Consider the following 22992-nt stretch of genomic DNA (forward strand, 5'->3'; position numbering starts at 1 on the left):
GTGGCGAACTGAAAGTACCGATTTCGAAAAACATCAGAAATGGGTACCGAATTGGCACTGAAATTCAATTGGTAAGGTATGATTTAATACTGATTTTGAAACTTCTAGGAATCGTTGCACGAGACGTGATTAAACGTTGAAATCGGTGCGAACGAAATCTACTACAAGAATAAATGTGTGGAATCTATGTATTCGTGTTGTGTTATGCTCAGCAATGTAGATATAATGTTTTTGATTAAAATTGGGCAGCACTTCGTTACACAAGCTCTCTTTTTCAAAAGCTCCACAAAATGACAACTAACTAATCAAGTGCATGACTAGTCTATTTGTAATTGTATGACCTTCTAGCGCAAAACTCGTACGCAAAGCAAACATGTACAACCCTTTGAAATTGTTGTGCTTGCTCACAATCTCTCGTATCATAGAATATCCTGTTGAAGAATAAAAACTACAATGTCTATCTCTGACATATTAACAATCCACATTGGATCGTAAACTCGTATCGTCCTCTAGTTATCGCTATCATCTAACACAATCACTGACTCCTTAGTTTTCTCATCGTAATACCACCATTAGAAAAAATCATGAATGTCTTGTTCCATTTCGTGGAATGGTATGACCGTGTAACCACATACTTCCTAGTTTCTAGATCAATTTCGATTCTTGACACTATGCGCTTCACTTGTTGTGGTTTCCAATATTTGAATCCCATTCTTGCCTGTTTCTTGATAAATCTCAGAACATGTTGATTATAACTATCCATTTCATAATTAATCAACTTGATTCTACATAACTCTTTTACATTCCACCATGGTAATGATTTAATGTCATTGATGAACTGAAAATATTGCTCGCCATATTCTCTTCTCTTCTGATTGCAATTCTTCTAAGTTTAAGAATCCATATCCAACTGATGATATCTCCCATAGAAATTTCTTTATGTTGAGTAAAAAACTTTAATGACCTGAGCAACTTTCTTTCTGATTTCAAATCTTTGAACCACTTCGTTTTGTCAACCATGATCTCATCTTCATTAATTACCGGAACATCTCCCTGCCTTTCTTCAACCTTGCGTTTCAGAATATCTTCAACTTCTTGAGTAAACTTCTTTGTGAAAGTAGGAAAATCTTCATTAACGTTGTTGGCATAACGAACTTCATCATCATTAGTTATATCTTCAACTTTAACTCTATCATAGTCGTCAACGTCAACAACTGATTCATAAACGTATTCACAAACTCTTCTTCTGGAATTCCACAGAGTTTTGCTATTTCTTCCTTTGAATAATTATGCAAAAACTCTTCTTCTTCTATATCATAGTCTTTCTTCGGAAATTGAGAAGCAACTTGATTACCAAGAACACATGTGAATGGTATTGCATATGTGATGATTCTTGTAGTTTCACCCATATAAACAATCATAGCTTGCTTCTTCTCAGTTTCAGTGCTACCAGACTCCCCTTGTCGTTTAGAACTTTTATCATCTTTCTTTGAGGTTGTCTGTTCTGGCTGATCTTTTGACTTTCCAGAATCAACTTCTTTGGTTTTTCTTGTAGATACTCCAGCACCACCTTGACTTGGATCATTGATCATCATCACTATCATCATAAAAACCCGTATCCTGATCATCATCATCATTGTAATCTAATTTCTATTCTTCATCATCATCCTCACCTTCCTTTTGTGTATCATATAGAGCATCAACCACTTGTTTTTCTTTACTTGTAAACACTGGCTCTACATATGGTTCTTCAGTTTCTTGATTTGTTTGAGTTGGAAGATCAGCATCAGCTTTAGTTATTACTGGTACTGTATCTTGAACATTAGAAGGCTCAACAGTTTCTTTCATCTTTTCATATTCTTCATTATGCTTCTATAATTCTTCATCAATTTCACATCTTCATCAAATCACATCTTCATCAAATTTTACATTCAACTTTTATTCCAACACTTTGAAATAATCTTTGAATTTCAACAACAAGCTAGCATGAAGTGCTCTTCTTACAGTATTCTCGTCATTCTTTTTCTGTTGTTCTTCATTTTGTTTCCTCAACCTCTCATTCTCTTCAGCAAGACTTTCCACTTTAACATTCAATAAGTTACCTTGCTTCTGTAAATCTAAGATCTTTTCATTGTTTGGTTCATTGAAATAATAGTATCTCATCTCTCCAAGAGCTTCTAAGTTTGGTTTAGGAAATCTTTGTTGTGACGATGAAGGACCCGCTTGATCTAGCTTTGATGATGTCGGTTTTGGTGTTGATTGTGATGGTAATGATGTTGGTGTTTTGATATGGAGGTTGCGAGTCTTTTATATATCCACCACCTCTTCAATAATAGGCCTTCCTTTCTTCACATTCACTCTTTATACATTCTCAACAAGTTCATCGGCAATAGTTTCAGCAACTGGTTCATTTACTATTTCAATCATAGGCTCTTCTTCATTAGGTTCATCAATCAATCTTAAACCTGAACTCTTCTTTGCTTTCTTTGTTAATGGAGATCCAGTCTTCTTGGTTGTAGATGTGACTTTTGATTTCTTTCTTCCACCAACTTTCCTCATAACTTTTGGTATTTCAGCTTCTAGATTAAAATCTTCATCCTTTTCTTCTTCTATTGGCTTTGATTTTTCACTTTCAACCGTTATCTTTCCACATGGAGTTCTACTATATGTCCAGTGTAATTTGGAACTTCTTCACCATTCTTTGTTTCCTCTTTATCAAATGTTGTTGAGATAACTTCTTCAACTTCTACTGCGTTACATTTACCTTTAACTTTCTCTACAGCAGCTTTTGCCTTCTTTGCCCGTGAAGGTGAACTTTGACTGTCTTCTTCTTTTTTGATTCTCTTATTTTAAGAATACATGAATTTCTTCATCGCTTCGGTTTTAGAATTAGAATTACTATCATCATTTCCCCATTTGATATTTTCTAGTGCTTTATAATCTGTCTTCTTCAGGTGACCAAATAAACCTCTGAACTTAGGTACTTCTTATTTCTTACCTTTATATGATATCAGTCTTTCTAACGTTATGTTGTTCATGTGTTCGAGTTCCATCTTGTCTTTTTCTTCTTATTTCAAATCTTTACATTGTGCATCAATAAACATCTGAACAAATCTTAGATACATCACCCATCTTGCTCCAACAATGTTGTTTTTTCACGTTGTTAAAGATCATCCTTGAGAAGTTGAATTTTAGATTTAGACACAAAGCGGTAATTACACTCATCAAATAGTCCGGTGCCATATCATAACCACCCTTCATGTGCCCTAACCAACGAACAACAATATGCATAAGAAACTTCTAAGGTCTAGGCACACAGCTCTTTGCATACATAGTAGCATTCAACTCTCTTTCATATCCCATTTGTTGAAAACAACATTTAACCAATCTTTCGTCAAGTGTATCTGGATCTTCTGGTGTATCCTTAAAATCTAACACTTCATGAATTAGTGCCTCTGTCACCACCACCTTCTGTTTTTGAACTTTTGAATGTATTTTCGGTGGGTTTAACTGACATTCAACCTTAGCATTCTTCCAAAAATATGTTATCTAAGATTTGTATGGAATTTTGACCTCAGTTATAGCCTCGAAGATTATTGAACGTTTCAAGAAAGGCATCATATCTTTGAAAAGTTTGGCCTTCTCATCTTTTTCATCAAGCAAAGCAATGATACTATGTTTAACAACTTTATCCTCAGGTTGAATTGATCTCACCATTTTATGCAAAACAAAAATACCATGCATAAAGAATTGACCACTTTAAGATATTTGTCAAAAATTATCCACACGCATGAGTCATGCGTGCGTATTACTGTTTAACAAAAATGTGCACATGCATGAGTCATGCGTGCGTATGACTGGTTTGAACTTTTGGTATCCAGCGTATAACTCATTCGTGCATATGAGTCCTACGCTGATTACTTTTTAACCAGTTTTTTAATGTCCAGCGCAAGACTCATACGCGCGTATGAATCTTGGTTAGCGCAAGACTCATACATGCATATAACTCCTACACTGATCAACAAGATCAGTTTTGACATGTTATCAACTTTTGTCTAAATTGTTAGTTTTGACATGTTTCATGTGCCAAAATTCATGGTTATATATCAATCATCAAAATCCAACCTTCAATTTTGACTTTAAGAGTCAAAATCATGCCTATTTTTACCTAGGGTTTCAACCGATTCGTTCCAAGCATCAATTTCATTAAAATAGTATGTAATGTAACAACTTTTCATATCAAAATATTCAAAATCTATCGATTAACGAAACCCCAATCCCAAATTTCTTTCACAAACCCTCTAAGACACTATTTGGTTAGATCTGGATAAGAATAAGAACTCGATGAACACACATGAGTTTTGAACATATTTTTTTTTACCTTTAGATGGTTCTAAGATATCACACAAATATAATGAAACAGATATTTGTTTTAAATCAAAGGGATTCCCTTGTTTTTGAAAGATTTTAAAAGCTCCTTAGTGGATGACTCATGCACAAGTATGAGTCCCAGGCATTGATGACTTCCTGTATTTGACTCATATGTTTGCGTCTTGCATTTGACTAAAGTCAAACCTTTTCAAACCTCTTTCATTCTTAGTTAAATTTCACATGTTTACGTTTAATCAAGTTCAATTTAATAACCTTGGTTTAACGTTTTCAGTCTGCAACAATCTGATTTTTAAACTTTCATTTTACCAAGTCCAAGTTAATAACCTCGGTTTTATGTTTTGTGATGAAATTCCAATTTTAGCATTTTTCCCATTTCATTTCAAAATGATTCGACATTATGTCCAATTTATCCAGAAAATCTAGACCAGCTGTGCAATAGTTCAATCTTTATAATTTGGGAAAAGATTTAGTATTCCAATGTCGGTTGCCGAAAATAAACTTGAAAAATTAAGTCTTTTTAATTTGAGTTAAATGTCGTTTTAGTCCCTGTGGTTTGGGCCATTTTACTAGTTTAGTTCAAAGGTTTCATTTTTCGTCTATGGGTCCAAAAAGGTTTAACCGTTGCCATTTTAGTCCACTAGGTTAACTTCATCCATTTTTTCTGATAACGAGAAGGGCAATTCGATCATTTTATATGTAATTCTTTTAACTAGAAGGCCATTTTGGCCATATAAAATGACCAAATTGACTTTCTCGTTAACAAAAAAATGGATGAAGTTAACCCAGTGGACTAAAATGGCAATGGTGAAATCTTTTTGGACCCACAGGCGAAAAATGAAACCTTTGGACTAAACTGGCAAAATGGCCCAAACCACAGGGACTAAAATGACATTAATTCTTTAATTTTTACAAAGTTTATGCTAAAACATACTGAAAATCCTTTTGGAATTTGAAATGAAACAGTAAATGCAAAGAATATAAGCAAATAAACTATTTACAGACAAACTTTTTGTGAGAATCGAGCTAAAGGATCATATTCGTTATTTGAGACGTATCAGCTGCACCATTGATCTTTAAAAACACACAGTAACAAACAATTCACGTCGATTATTGGTATTGTTTATCCACTTACACTTGAACATGTTTATATCTCAGGTATTGCTTAATGTGATATGAATTAGGTAATATTAAAACTTATTAACCAACGGTTCCCACCATACGACATACTCCCGTATCAAGATATGCACGAGAATATCATCGTACAGGTGAATATATTCAGTATATATCTATTTGGGATGATGAGAAAATTCAGTGACTCAAGTTAGTATCACTGTACATGTCACACCCTGACTTTTGCGGAAGCGTATGATGTGTGACTTGTTTAATACCATTGCATTCAATGATAATAAACAACTATATGATCAAAACGATGTCCATCCATTCATTAAGTTTAAAGTATTACAAACACCATTTATTTAAGTTTCAAATAGCACAACCTTCGACTAAGTTACCGATCAACAAAAGTGGATGACATCTAAACTTGGAATTTACTTCTAGAGACAACCCCCGCGCCCAAGATCCAACTTGTTACCTGAAATACATGTAATTTTGGAAAACATCAACAAAAGTTGAGCGAGTTCATGCGTTTTGTGTGAGTATTGACATACTTGTAATCATTTGAGAGACTCCTTTGAAAACATGTATGAAAAGCATTTATGAACATATCAAATTAATGTTTTACAAGGACATTAAAGCATGTGAGGACATAAGGAGCACTCGAAATGAGTAGGCTTATACCCTCGTCGATTTCCCTCGACTATGTCGAATTCCCCTTCGACTATGTCAATTCACCTCGACTAATGTCGATTCACCTCGACTTATGTCGATTCACCTCGACTGGGACACCGAAGCACTCAAGTGGTCACAAGTACCATGAGTGGGATTCGGCCGTACCCGTTAGATCTAACCTTCGTCCCTAATTAAGAAGTAATGGCATTTCAAATTTAATCTATGCTCACATGATCTAATAGTTCATTTCATAGTCAATTCATACCATTTAAACGTTCGTAACATGTATTCCACCCCTGAGAGTTATAAAACCGAAAACAGTTAAAGAAAAGGGGGAGCATGAACTCATTGTTTTGCGTTCTTCAATCCGACGTAACTCACGCTGCTACTAGTGTGCACGACTACCTACAACGTACTACGGTCTATTAGCCGAGCGGGTCATGCCTTGACTTTGTATTAATTAGTGTCTTTGAGTTACGTATTTCTTATACTCGTGTATTTTGCCATGTATTTGAGTCGTATTCCGGAGTGTATTTGTATGTACACGGATGCGTATTTCCATTGTGTTTATTAAGTATCCTTATACTTAATTTTGTATTAACTTCTCCAATGTTCATGTATATTTTCAAAATACATATTTTAAGGATTACTACTTAGGAAAATTATTTATAATTTTTCCCTTGGCAAAAATATTTGTATTTTCATATAAGTTCCAAAAGTAATATATTTTCAAGTCTAACTTGATAAATATATATAAACCTATTTTTATCTAAAAATAATGTATTTCAAGTTTTCTCAAGAAAATATATATTTTTCCCAAAAATATATATCTTCTAAAAATTCCAAGAAAATATATTTTTACTTCCAAAAATAATATATTTTCTCCTTGTCAAAAATATGATATAAATTTGCAATAATTGTAAATATCATATTTTTGTTCCTTTGATGTCCAAAATATTATTTACCAAAATTACACTTATGAGTAAGTTTTCCAGAATATTTTGTAAGTTACATTTCTTGTTCGGTCTCGCCAATATTTTGTGTGTAACTTGTATATTTATTCCTTGGAATTTTGGTAATATTTTGGATTGTAATTTCTTGGGTATTTTGATGAGTTATATTATTTCAAGTCCTAAAATAATATAACTAGTACACATAATATACAAATAATCACACGAGTTGTGACATCTCTCTCTCTCTCTCTCTATATATATATATATATATATATATATCTATAATTAGTCACTTTTGTTTATCAAAAACCAACCTCCAATATTTGTAATTTTTGTAATAAAAATTATGACAACTTTTATGTGAAAACCATTCTCAAGATTTACTTATAAACACTTGTTTTAAAAATACTTTTCTAAGTGTTTAATTTCAACAAAAATTTTGCCATAGTTTCCCCTTAAAAATGGAGGTTTCCATGCTTTCAAGCCATATCATTTTCTTTTAAAATCAACACAATCAATCATCAACAATCATGCAACGCTTACCATGTGCCAAAAATATGAAATTTACACTATGTCATGAACTTAAAACTTCTCAAAAATTTGCAGTAGCTTACTAGAGTATTTAGTAAGCTTATTTACCCTTTAAAGTGTGGTTATTTATTTAAAAATATCATTCATGAAAGATTTAGATCTTCACAACTTGTAAAGTGATTTTCTAAAGTTATTTCTTCTTGAACTTTTCTTGTTAAATATATATTTCTACACTTGATTAACCACTAAAAATGTGGTTAATTTCTTTAAGAACCAAGTTTATGTATATCCTGTATTTTAACTTAGTTTCTTGAGAAATCTATCTTTGAAATCATCATTCTACAAGTCTTATAACATGTTTCATAATTCATCATACATAAAAACAACTTCATTTTTCAAGTTCATGTTTAACATAAAGGATGATCATTATGATTTTCACAAGATTCATCCTTATACTTGCTAGACCACGCATTTAATCATCATCTAGCAAGCTTCTTATGATGATCAACATCATAATCACAAGAAATCATCAAACAAGTTTCATACACACACCAAAACAACTTGATCTTCATGTTTTAGAGCTTTATGTTCAAGTTTATGCTTATGTTTCTTCATGATCTTTATGTTTAACAACTCATATAATCTTTTAACCAACATAATATGAAGTAAAAGGGAGTCATGAGGGTCTTACTACTAGCACAAGGCTAGGGAAGAAATCAAGTGGATGAAGATGATAAACAAAGTGGATAAAAGCTTCTTGATGAGGTCCTTCCAATTCCGATGCTTGAAACCTTCTTAGAAAGGCTTAAGACACCTTAGAATCACCTTTAAATACTTGAGAATGGCTTGAAAATGGATGTGTGAGTGTGGGTGTTTGGAGCCGAGAATGAGGAGAAGAAGAAGAAGGTGTATGAGTGGTGAAGATGGTGGAATGACTAGGGAGTTATGTCTTGTGGGTTTAAATAAAATACTTCCAACATTTGAAGATCCTTTGGTTATTATGTTCCATAAGTACACAACAAATCCAATTTAATATTCAAAAGAAATCCACCAAGTGGGGCCCTCATGTAACCGGCACTAATGTGGGGAGGGGGGGTATTAGTTGAATTTCAATGGTTAGTTACTTGGTTAAGTTGAAATGTAAGGGTAATAGTTAGTGTTTTAGTGTTTAGTGATTTTAAGATGTAATATGGTGTTTAGGGTTCATAAGTAGCTTCATAACACTAAAACAATGCTTCTAGTGGAATCTTGGTGTTTTGGGTAGTGTCCGGTTGTTCGTTTCATTACTGTCCGTTAAAGTGCTAAATTGCGCAATTTAGTGTGCTTTATGTAGTTTTTTTATGACAGTTTCGGTTCCCGACAGTTAGGAGAGTATTATGGACCATTAAACCACTTTTCTGCATTATAATGAGATGTTAAATTGCTGAATTTATTTATTTTCTGCGAATTTTGCAGTTTTAGTGTTTTGCTGAAAATATATATTTTTCCCAAAAATAATATATCTTCTAAAAATTCCAAGAAAATATATTTTTACTTCCAAAAATAATATATTTTCTCCTTGTCAAATATATGATATAAGTTTGCAATAATTGTAAAAATCATATTTTTGTTCCTTTGATGTCCAAAATATTATTTACCAAAAATACACTTATGAGTAAGTTTTCCGGAATATTTTGTAAGTTACATCTCTTGTTCGGTCTCGCCAATATTTTGTGTGTAACTTGTATATTTATTCCTTGGAATTTTGGTAATATTTTGGATTGTAATTTCTTGGGTATTTTGATGAGTTATATTATTTCAAGTCCTAAAATAATATAACTAGTACACATAATATGCATATATTCACACGAGTTGTGACATCAATATATATATATATATAGATATATATATTTTCCTCAATATATACTTAGTCACTTTTATTTATCAAAAACTAACCTCCAATATTTGTAATTTTTGTAATAAAAATTATGGCAACTTTTATGTGAAAACCATTCTCAAGATTTACTTATAAACACTTGTTTTAAAAAATACTTTTCTAAGTGTTTAATTTCTACAAAAATTTTGCCATAGTTTCCCCTTAAAAATGGAGGTTTCCATGCTTTCAAGGCATATCATTTTCTTTTAAAATCAACACAATCAATCATCAACAATCATGCAACGCTTACCATGTGCCAAAAATATGAAATTTACACTATGTCATGAACTTGAAACTTCACAAAAATTTGTAGTAACTTACTAGAGTATTTAGTAAGCTTAGTTACCCTTTAAAGTGTGGTAATTTATTTAAAAATATCATTCATGAAAGATTTAGATCTTCACAACTTGTAAAGTGATTTTCTAAAATTATTTCTTCTTGAACTTTTCTTGTTAAATGTATATTTCTACACTTGATTAACCACTAAAAATGTGGTTAATTTCTTTAAGAACCAAGTTTATGTATATCCTGTATTTTAACTTAGTTTCTTGAGAAATCTATCTTTGAAATCATCATTCTACAAGTCTTATAACATGTTTCATACTTCATCATACATAAAAACAACTTCATTTTCAAGTTCATGTTTAACATAAAGGATGATCATTATGATTTTCACAAGATTCATCCTTATACTTGCTAGACCATGTATTTAATCATCATCTAGCAAGCTTCTTATGATGATCAACGTCATAATCACAAGAAATCATCAAACAAGTTTCATACACACACCAAAACAACTTGATCTTCATGTTTTAGAGCTTTATGTTCAAGTTTATGCTTATGTTTCATCATGATCTTTATGTTTAACAACTCATATAATCTTTTAACCAACATAATATGAAGTAAAAGGGAGTCATGAGGGTCTTACTACTAGCACAAGGCTAGGGAAGACATCAAGTGGATGAAGATGATAAACAAAGTGGATAAAAGCTTCTTGATGAGGTCCTTCCAATTCCGATGCTTGAAACCTTCTTAGAAAGGCTTAAGACACCTTAGAATCACCTTTAAATACTTGAGAATGGCTTGAAAGTGGATGTGTGAGTGTGGATGTTTGGAGCCGAGAATGAGGAGAAGAAGAAGGTGTATGAGTGGTGAAGATGGTGGAATGACTAGGGAGTTATCTCTTGTGGGTTTAAATAAAATACTTCCAACATTTGAAGATCCTTTGGTTATTATGTTCCATAAGTACACAACAAATCCAATTTAATATTCAAAAGAAATCCACCAAGTGGGGCCCTCATGTAACCGGCCCTAATGTGTGTGTGTGTGTGGGGGGGGGGGTATTGGTTGAATTTCAATGGTTCGTTACTTGGTTAAGTTGAAACGTAAGGGTAATAGTTAGTGTTTTAGTGTTTAGTGATTTTAAGATGTAATATGGTGTTTAGGGTTCATAACTAACTTCATAACACTAAAACAATGCTTCTGGTGGAATCTTGGTGTTTCGGGTAGTGTCTGGTTGTTCGTTTCGTTATTGTCCGTTAAATTGCTAAATTGCGCAGTTTAGTGTGCTTTATGTAGTTTTTTTATGACAGTTTCGGTTCCCGACACTTAGGAAAGTATTCTGGACCATTAAACCACTTTTCTGCATTATAATGAGATGTTAAATTGCTGAAAATTGCTAAATTTATCTATTTTCTGCAGAATTTTGCAGTTTTAGTGTGTTTCTGGCACTTTCCGGCACTTATGTCATCACTAGGAAGGCAGTTTTGTAACCCCTACTTTCCTACACACGATCCTAGTGTATCACTTGGTTCTGGGGCTCATTCTGTGTCTTAACATCATGTCTGTCTAAGTACTGAACTCCTGTCAGTGCTTTTAGTTTGTCTGATACAGCTCTATTTTGAGCATTAATAGAATTATATTGTGTTGCATGTAGTAATGATAAAAGTCTTGCAACATGAAATGCCATTGTGTGTATATAACAGTAATCAGAATTTCATTCGTCTTGTAAACTAGATCATGCACAATTGTTAAAGCACAAATTATTGTCTAATTATCGTACGGAATGTATGGAAAAGTGCCAGTTATCACATTCTCCCCTCGTTAAAGGAATTTCGTCCCGAAATTCAAGCGTTTCCATCGGTCGTAGGGGAGTTGTGAATCAAATGTGGTCACTTATGTTTAAATTGATCTTCATGTTCCCAAGTACTCTGGGCCATGATATGAATTCCAACGAACTCTAACAAATCAATTACGACTTCTTCGGGTCTTGCGGACTCCCAATCTGCAACCTCAACAGGTTCTTTAATAAATTGGAGTTTGTCGTTGACGTGAATCCAGTCTTCCAGACTGAAACACCCAGTCTCTCAGACTGAACCACCCAGCCTCTCAGACTGAACCACCCAGTCTCTCAGACTGAAACACCCAGTCTCTCAGACTAAAACACCATACTTCTTATCTCAAATTCCAACGATTTCCGCCACTCGTCGGCGTAGCCTTTCTGTATACCGCGTGCTGTCTCGATATGATCACATATCTAAACGATCTTGCCTATAATTTTCATGAACCAATGTGGGTCCAGTAAATTGTTTATCCCTGTCTCCGTTCAACACAACGGGGATCGACACTTACGTTCCATCTAAAGCTTCACACAAGGCGGCCTAAACGACAGTGTGGTAATGTTATTGTAGGAAAACTCCACTATGAGCAGTGAGTATTCCAAATTTTCATCAAGGTTCATCACTCAAGCATGTAACATGTCCATACAGTCTGTATCGTTCATTTGCTCTGGCCGTTCGTCTAAGGGTGATATGTAGTACTTGGGTCCAATTGTGACCTAAATGCCTTTGAATCGTCTGCCATATCCTTGGCACAGAACGATCGTCTTGGTTGGGTATGATAGAATCAGGCACTCCATGACATGCCGCAATCCTTCTAGGCTAAATCTCTACTAATTCCCTTGTGCTGTCTTCCTCACTGTTTGGTAGGGAATGTGTAGTCTTGTTGTGTCGGTCAATACTCACCCAAATCATATCATGACCTCTTTGGGTTCCCGGTAGCTTGTAATGAAATCCATTAAGATTCGTTCCCTCTTCCACATGAGGACCTCAGGCTGTTGCCACAGCCCTGAAGGTTTCTGGTATTAGTAAGACTTTTACCCACATAAGTAGCTATATCAGCTTCCATCTTGGGCCACTCATACTAATCCTTCAAGTCTTGGTACCTCTTGCCGGATCCAGGATGGATCGAGTACCTGGATTTATGAGTCTTGCCCCAAAGTAAACGTTCGAAAATTGTCATGAAACGGAACCTAAAGTCGTTCCAGGAAGTGTATGGTTCTGTCTTCCTTAGGCAATACTGCACTTACATTCCATATAACGCTACATCTTGAAAGTTCTTTAGTTTGAGCATCTCATGCTCAGCTTCACGAATCCAAGTGACGAGATTTGTCTGTATGGTCATTTCCAAGGCTCGCACCCTTAGAGGCTTTGTGCGTTCCTTGCGGCTCAAGGCGTCTGCTACCATGCTTGCCTTGTTCAGGGGATACTAAATCTCACAGTCACATTCGTTCAGTAGCTCACTCTAGTGATCAGTAAAGATCATGCAGCGTTTTCCCATACAAGTACTGGTGTCGAGACTTCAGCGTGCAATTACTGTTCCTAGTTCAGGGTCTCATTTCATGATTCCTTTAATCAATGTGACGCGTATGCGATGACGTGGTCTCGTTGCATCAACGCACAATCGAGACTTTGTCGAGAAGCTTCACAAGAGCCGCAACCCTATTGGTGCTGTTAGGTGAAGCCAAGATAGGTGTCGACTATGTTAGGGTTGTTAGCGGTTGGACAGTCCTTGAAAGGTTTTCTAGGGGTCGTTGGATATAGCCTACGGTCCCCAAAATTTTTAGTCGCGTCTTTGGGACTTCTTAGTTCTTGATTGCAGGGTCGACATGAATCTCATTCTTATCCCCCCACGTATCCTAAGAATCTTACCTTGCGAATCCACGTTCGCACTTCGACATCCCAACACATAACTTGTTCTTTCTCTAAGAGTCACAAGGTAAATCGCAGATGTTGCTCATGACCTTCCTTGGTCGTTGAACATATAAGTATGTAGTCAATAAATATAATCATGATCTATCCAGGTACGGCTTATACATTCAATTCATGAGGTCCACGAATACTGCCGATGCATGTGTAAAGCCAAACGACATGACAAGGAACTCGTAATGCTTGAAGCGAGTCCTAGAGGTCGTTTTAGGGATATTTTCTTCCTGCATTTGCAGTTGAGGACATCCTGACCTCAAGTCGATCTTCCAGTAGTAACTAGAACCTTACGATTGGTTCAACAAGTCATCAATCCTTGGCAATGGATACCGGTCCTCGATATCAAATTCTCTGAAGTTGATGCCAATTGGAAACTGTCAACTTTCTTCTTGTGTCCTTAACTAAGGATGCCATGTCCTTAATTTCATCTTAGAGTAGTAGCTGGGACCTTGTAGTTGGTTGACAAGTCATCGGTTCTCGGTAAGGGGTACCGATTCTTGTTGGTTAGTTGTCTATCTCCCTGTAACCCATGCGTAACACTTTTTCTACATTAGTTCTTCTGAGTTCCTCTCAGATTAGACTGTGTATGCGTATAAAAAATGTCGTCCTTCTTCCTATTGAATATCGCCGGGGGCTTCTCGCGGTGAAAGGCTCGGCCTGGTAGATTTCCTCCGTCTAGCAGCTCTTGCAGTTGCATTGGAGGTTCATGTATCTCGGACGAAGCTAGTCGATTAGGCATCATCTGTCATCGGTGTCGTTACTGGCAAGTCTTCAGGAAAGGCTTCTGGAAATTCCTCCACCATGGGGTTGTCTTCTAGCTCTAGCTCCTTGGTCTCCTTAGCGGCAACATGAGCTAGGAAGGCTATGCAATCTACTCAGAGGCGCTTCTGTGTCTCTTTGACCAATGTGAGATGTCGCAGACCCACGGTCTTATGGGGCCTTGTACCCTTGCACCTATTGCAAGAAGGTTGTGTACTATAAGTGTTTCATCATTCGCCAAAGGGATGCGACTGATTTTCCTTATAACGAATGACTTCAGCTCCATACTTGGATATCCAATCCATGCTGACTACCATATCATGACTTCCCAAGTCACTGGTAATAGAAGGTTCATGCCTTTTGAGTTCCCAGAATATAATCCTTAATCGCCTCGTCTGCTTAAACTAACCTTCTATATGTCCATTTCTAAAGAATACGGGACGTCTATTCTACTCGAAACTAGGCCAAGCAGTTTCTTAAGTTCTAAGCATACAAGGTTAAAGTTGGTGCCAGTATTAATAAAAAATAGATGCATAAGGTTGGTTAATAGGGAACGTACCCGTAACTGCATCTGGATCCTGGATTGCTTCACGAGCTCCGATCGTGAAGACCCTTCCTCGCTTTGTTCCACCCAGGGCAATATTTCCTAAAGTGCCCTGCTTCACCACATCTGTAGCAACCTGGTACTCTACCATCATCTCTTCCGTCTGGATCGCACAACAGGCATCCTTGCTGTGCCCTTATTTTCTACACTTCCCGCACTTAGGCCTTGGACATTGACCTTCATGGTAAAAATTGCATTCCTCGCATCTCGGCTTATTCCTTAAGTAAACCGTACCACCGGTCTTATTAGTGGCTCCATAGGCCTTCCTGCCACGAGGCGGGTTCACTTCCCTTCTTTTAATTGTCTTAGAGCTTCTATAGCTGACTTGGGTGCCTATCTTTAGGTTTGAAGACTTCCTTTTCTTATTGCCCGAAGACTCCACATGAGTCTCTTTCTTGCTTGTCTCTGATTCCGAAAACTTTCCCCTACGTAGAGCTTCTTCAGTAAGTGTGACACTTAAATCGATAGCCTTTGTGATGGTTGGAGGCGTTGAGGTAGTAACCATGCTCATGATTTGCGATGCAAGTCCATAAATGAATCGCTCAATCCTCTTGAATTCTGGTTTGACTAAGTAGGGAACGACCCTAGATAAGTCATGAAAGCGTTGGATGTACTCAGCGATCTTCGGCCCATCCATTTTTAAATTCCAGAACTCCATCTAAAGCTTTTGGATTTCGGCCCTAGAACAATATTTCTTCTTCATCATTTCCTTGAGCTCGTCCCAGCTCAGTGCATAAGCAGCTTCTTCACCAAGGGTCTGAACCTGAAGTTTCCACCAGGAGAGTGTGCCATCCAAGAACAACACTGAGATAAAGGTAACATGTGAAAACCCTCACAAATCTAGGTATCCGTACAAATTAATTAATATTTAATTATTGCTTAATTACTGTGCTTAATTACAATTATGACTAAACTGCTTTCTGTTTTCTGATACATACATATTCATGCATCATACTTTATTACTGTCACTTCATTTATTACACACAAAACATTAGTGACAAACTTGATGCACAAAAGCACAGTTAGCACAGTGAGCGGATAACCCAGTAAACATGCTGACATTGCCAGCACTAAACAGACATTGTTTCTGAGGCCAGTATGAGCCGGGATTAGATTACTACACTACTAGGGAGTGTAGGGAGTTGAGGATCATAAAACTGCGTCACTAGGTGATAGTTATAGGGACCGGAAGTGCCTAAAACATACTTTACTTGCAAAATTCTGCACTACATACAAAAAATTCAGCTCTTAACATAACTAGTAAAGTGCAAAAACTTGGTAAAATAGTCCTAGACACTTTCCAAAGTGTCGGGAATTTAGCGTGTCATTAAAAATAATATAAACGACACTTCATAGCTTTACTTAGCATTTTAACGGATCAATATCCAACCGAACTACCGGACTTTACCCGAAACATAAAAATATTGCCAAAGACATTGTTTCTACTTTTCTGAGCTAGTTAGGGTCCCCGAACACCCTAACACCCCTTATAACCACACTTAACATACTAACTAAATACTTACAATCCAACTAGTTAGTAACCAAGTATCATTACCACCCAACCCTTACCCCCCCCCCATTGCGACGGTCCCCAAGGGTGGGACACACCCTCGTGATTTCTTGATTATTTTATTACTATTGTTGGATATCTAAAGAACACAATACATGTTGGACATTAGTGAATTAGGATTATAAATAAATTCATGGGATAATCACCTTCTTTCATTCAACACAACACCAACCAACTCTTTCTCTCCTTCCCTCCTACACCTCACGGCCGCCACCCATCACCACCCTATCACCACCATCAAGCTTGGTTCTAGCCATTTCTCATACATATATAGAAGCAAGGAGTCCCACAAACAAGCCCGGTGCTTTCGAAAGTTCAAGAACCGCTCTAGATTTCTTTTATCCACCACATTTACATCTTGTTTCTTCCCTAGCCTTATGCTAGTAGTATCTCCAATCATCATCTTGATCTTGTTTATGGTGGTTAATAGTTGATTTAATGGTTAAAAATTAAGAACACTAAAGGACTTCCATTAAAGTCTTGAACATAAGATGAATAAGATGGATAAAGAAAAGATATGAGGGTAAAACATGTGAATCTTGCATAGTTGTGAATATTTGATGTTGTTTGTTACTAAAAGTGGGATGGATCATCATCTAGACATACTAGATCATGTTCAAGAACATGAACTAGTAGTATGTTAGTGTTAGAAATGTGAAAGATGATGAAATCATCCACCATGAACTTGAAGCTTGAATAAACATAATTTTTCTTGTAAGATGAAGTTGTAAACTTGTGGATCTAAAGATCTACAAGTGGTTTTTCGGAAGAACCAAGCGGAAAATACTAGTTTTGTTAAAACCCAGATATTTTATGAACAAGAAGCATTTATAGTAACTAAACAAGTGTGTAAACACTTGTGTAACAATGAAATTTCATAAAGAAATATTTTCGTAAATCTTAACTAGAAGTTGTGAAACTTCAAGTTCTTTAAAAATAAAGTTTTCAAGAATTTAAACTTATTTTTAGAGATAACAAAACCTACTAAATGTGTTAGTGATTTACTACATATTTTTACAAAACTCTCAAGTTCATGAGTTATGGTTTAGTCTTATTTTTGTCTTGATTGATAAATAAATATTGTTGATTGGTAAATTGTTTGGTTGATTGATTTTACAAAAAGAAAATGATATGCTAAAAGCATGGTGAAGGGGTATGGTCCCAGATCTCGCGTCAGCATCGACCGCGAGTGACCCTTACCCTTATCAAAACCCCCACTAGCTAACAACCTACTTGTGTTCATGCGGGAACGCGTCGACACAGTGGTTGAATCCAATCTGTCCAATGATGGAGGATGACTTACCTGGAATATGAGAACGGTATAGTGATGCGGCTGGCACCGCATCTGGTGTATGAAAACGGAAGTATTCACAGCGATGCGGCCTGGCACCGCATCCAGTGAACACTTCTATCAATACAGGGAAGCTGGAAAACGGCAACAGTCACCACGGACGACGATGCGGCCTGGCACCGCATCTCGTGTATTTCTTGATCAAAGAGAGAGACGCGGAAACATCTACAGTTACCGCAAACATCGATGCGGCCCGCACCGCATCCTGTCTACTCATCAAGTGGGACTGACACCACAGAGCAAGTAGCACCAATGGCAGCCGCCCGTCAGGTCTACGTAAGCGACAAACTGATGTGGCGTCGTCTCCCCGGCCGACATGTCAGACACACCTGCAAAGGTGCAGCATGCCGTTAGTCTATCCATCCACCTCCTCCTTCAATCCTCGGCTATAAATCCCAACCCCAAACCAGGTTTGAGGTATCTCTTCACAACTCTCTCACTACTACTACTATCATACTTTGCTTCCCAAGCAGATTACTGATTCTCACGCCGGAGAGTGGTAACAAGGAGCACCCCTACCCCATCCTCCTTGTTACGAGTCATGGTTTGTTTCCTTGTGTAGGAGATCAACCCACCGGTGATCCAGCCAATGATCCTCGAGAGGAAGGGATTAACCCTTCTTGACGAGACCAGTGAGTTAACCCTGCCCGGTTAACCATTGTTTCTTCATTGGCGCCCACCGCTACTCTTAGCACTTTTTCAACCATCCTTCTCCCTCTCAAAAAATCATGACTGATCACCAAAACAATGCTGGAGATAACCAAAACCCCGCAAACCCAGGGCCGGTAAGGGTTAATCCCTCAACCTCACACCCTAGACACATTGGCACGTCGATGCAAAGGGGTCCATCCCTTACGTTTGGACATGACCTATCACAGTACGCATCTGTGATCCCACCAGACATGGACCCTCATGCCTGGTATGACCAGCAGGCAGCCCTGCTGGCCCCAACATACAATCGCACTTGTACGGAAGCACAAGTACAAGCTGGGCCTACCCCAGCACCGCACACCCCTGCGGTTCGTATTTTACAATACGAAGGCAGGGTACCCTCACGTCCACCCTCGAGAAGCAGACGTGAAGACCGCAGATCATCTTACTGTGATGTCCGCACAATAAACGAGGATGATTCCTCATACGGGTCCCACAGCAGGGGGCCAGTACATACCCGCCTGGGTCCGTACAGCGAGGACAGGCGGCGGTCCACATCCCGACACGGCTCCGGAATCCAGAGCCGGTTGGGCCCACAGCCATATACCGAAGGGTATGGTCGTACCGACTCGGACGACCATACATATTGCGGGGATTCTCATGCTACCAGTAGCAGGCCGGGAGGACGACACTATATTTCCCCCACTCATCCCCGCAACACATACCTTAGGCAAAGCGCCCTGAGAACCAGCCCTACAGGCCCCGTGAATTGCCCACGCCCATGTCACCACAACAAAGTTCCCATTCAATGTTGGGAAATACAACGGTTCGTCCGACCCGGACGACCACATGAACATTTCCATGGGTGCAGGGAGCAACGGCCAGTGGGATGAACCCATTTGGTGTAATTTTTTCCCCTAGACCCTCACAGGTCTGGCCAGGGCTTGGTTCGATTCTTTGCCAATGGCATCACTGGCCTCATTCAGGACTTGCATGCAAAGTTCCTCGCTCATTTCAGCCAGCAACGACGTCACGAACGTGATTCGTTGGACGTCATGAATATCTGGCGCAGGGACGACGAATCTCTAGAAGCATTCGTCGTCCGATATAATAAAGAGTGCCTGGAGATAGGCGACGTGGCAGATCAAATGGCACGGAACCACTTCATCAAGGCCGTTAGGGACAAGCAGATGGTTATGACCATCTCTGGAAAAGATGGCTTGCCTAAAAAATGGGAAGATGTCATGGCCGCAGTCAAGACATACGCCTAGACGCAGCGGTCCCTTGAACCGCATATGGCAAAGGCACAGCCCCAAGCCGAAACCTCCCACCAGGGGTCTAAGCGTAACAACAAACGCAACCGGGATGTTGGAAATCGCGATAGGATTTCCAAACCATACTTCCCACGGACCAACCCGTTTGACCCAAGGAACCATAACGCCCAACGGGACAACCGGGCGCCAAAGAAAGATTCTCGAGACCGCAACTGGACCGTGATCACTGTGTCGCCAAGCGAAGTCCTTCTTACGGACGCACAACTTTTGCGACCGGCCCAATCAATGAAGTCCAAGAAAAATCAAGATCTCACTCTCTATTGTGAGTATCCCAAGGACTCGGGCCACACAAAAAACAACTGCATCAGTCTCCGGCTGGAGATTGAGCGAGACTTAAAAGAGGGCAAACTGCAAATCTTTTGCCAGGTGGGCAGAAACCCACCAAGCGCATTACCCCTCATGGCAAAGGCACCTCCTCAGGGAAGAGGACCATGTATGTGGCCTCGACCCACATGATTAACGGAGGCAAAGGAAGGCCGCACAAAGCGGCGAGAAGACCGAACAATGACTGGAAAGACGAGCAAGTCGTCTTTCCAAAAGTCCGAGGCGGACCGCGTGATAGGCGCGCCGTCGTTATTACATGCCAACTGGCTCATTACTGCACCGAGCGTCTATTCATCGACCCGGGCAGTACTTCTGATATAATCTATGAGCAATGCTTCAACCAGTTCGATCAGGAGGACAAGGATCGGTTGCAAGCAGTGGATTACCCGTTGGCCGAGTTCGCAGGGGAAACTGTCTTTCCCCTAGGCCAGATCACTTTTCCTGTGCGTCTCACCAGCGGAAGGCACACAAGAAGAGGTAAACTTTATGGTTTTACCTCATACCTCCAGATATGATGTGCTCCTTGGGAGAGAATCCCAAGGTGATTTCAATATGATTACGTCCGTACCCCACTCTGCTGTCGGTTTCCCAACCGAAACGGGGGTCGCGATCATCTACGCATGCAGAGACGTCATGATGTCGGACGAAATACGTCCGACCAAGATAGCAAGGCCTGCCCCCAACAACCAACCAGAAAAATGGGTTCTCAACGCGAGATACCCAGAACAAAAGGTTACGTTGGGCCACGCCTTGTCCCCTAACACCAAAGCGCACCTGAAGCAGCTTCTCTTTAGGAACCAAGACATTTTCACGTGGACACCCGCAGACATGACTAGAGTCCCGCGTGAAATCGCGCAACATTGCTTAAATACCATGCCAGGTATTAAGCTGGTGATCCAAGGCCAACGCCACCTTGGATCCGCTAAAAACCAGGCGATGCATGAGCAGGTGGAAGAACTGCTCTCCGCAGGCATCCTGCGGGAAGTTAAATACCAGACTTGGTTATCCAACCCAGTCATGGTAGAGAAACCATCCGGGGGCTGGCGCATGTGCGTCGATTACAAAGACCTCAACAAAGCCTGTCCTAAGGATTGTTACGCACTTCCGGAAATCGACGAAAAAGTCGATAACCTCGCACCTTTCAGATGGAAGTGTTTCCTCGATTGTTATAAAGGCTACCACCAGGTACATATGGCAATCGAGGATGAAGACAAAACGACATTCCGCACTCCCACCGGGAATTACTGTTATACAAAAATGCCGTTTAGGTTGCGCAACGCGGGCGCAACCTATCAAAAACTGATGAACGACACTTTCCGCGGGCAAATAAGCAAAAGTGTCGAAATCTACATGGACGATCTAGTCATCATGAGCATGGAGGAAGATACCATGCTCACTGATATTGAACGAACATTCCAAACTCTGCGAAGCGTTAACATAAAGCTCAATCCAGGGAAATGCTCGTTTGGAATGGAAGAAGGCAAATTCCTTGGATTCATCGTAACCAAAGATGGATTCAAGGTAAACCCGGAAAAGGTTCAGGCGATCGAGCGCATGCCATCGCCTTCAACGATGAAAGAAATGCAACGGCTGGCCGGCAGGCTAGCCGCACTAAATAGATTCTTAGCCAACCATGCAGCTAACTCATATCCTTTCATCAAGACCCTGCGGAACTGTTTAAAGAAAGAACAATTCCAGTGGACCGCAGAGGCCGAAAATGCTTTCCGGGAAATGAAGGAGTGTTTGATACAACTCCCAACTCTAACCGCACCACGCAAGGATGAACCACTCATATTATACCTATCTACCGCAGACAACGCGGTAGGTGCGGTACTGATAGTGGCGCGGGAAGGAGTTCAAACACCCATTTACTACATCAGCAAAATGCTCAACGACCCAGAAACAAGATATTCAATAATGGAAAAGTTGGTACTAGCACTAGTACACGCATCAAGACGGTTGTGACGCTACTTCGCAAACCACGTCATCACGGTGTTAACCAACTACAGGATCGGCCCGATCCTATCCAAACCTGACATCACTGGGAGGTTAGCAAAATGGGCAATCGAGCTGGGCGCACTCACGCTAAACTACAGGCCGCGCCCCGCGATCAAAGGCCAAGTCATGGTAGATTTCGTCGCCGAGGTACCGGCAAATCGCATCCAAGAATGCGAACAAGAACAAAACCCTGCACCACCGCTACCTTCTTCAGAAGTATGGGCACTTTTCACCGATGGTGCGTCCAACGAAGAAGGTGCGGGGGCAGGTCTGCGACTCGTCAGCCCCAACGGCCAAGAGCTTACCTATGCAATCCGCCTTGATTTCAAAAGCACAAATAACGAGGCAGAATATGAAGCTCTATTGGCAGGGCTACGTTTAGCAGTCAAACTCGGCGTGCAACATTTGGAAGCACACGTCGACTCTTTGTTAGTTGCAGGGCAGATACGCGGCGACTATGCCGCAAGGGGGATATCATGATCCTCTACCTCGAGAAAGCCTTGCAACTAACATCAAAGTTCACTTCATTCAATATCCGCCATATCAACAGAAGTGAAAACAAATCCGCGGACGCACTGTCCAAACTCGCGTCCACCAGCTTCCGACACTTGGCAAAGGAGATACGCATTGAAATTCTGCAGAACCCCTCAGTACCCCTGCGCCAATTCAATGTCATCCAATACGGTACAACATCCTGGATGACGCCAATTATTGCATACCTGCAATCCGGTGTGACTCCCGAAAGCAAGTCTGAGGCACGCAAGTTACAATACAAAGCG

The sequence above is a fragment of the Helianthus annuus genome, chromosome 4 (assembly GCF_002127325.2).
Source record: "Helianthus annuus cultivar XRQ/B chromosome 4, HanXRQr2.0-SUNRISE, whole genome shotgun sequence".
In the NCBI taxonomy this organism is placed as follows: domain Eukaryota; kingdom Viridiplantae; phylum Streptophyta; class Magnoliopsida; order Asterales; family Asteraceae; genus Helianthus; species Helianthus annuus.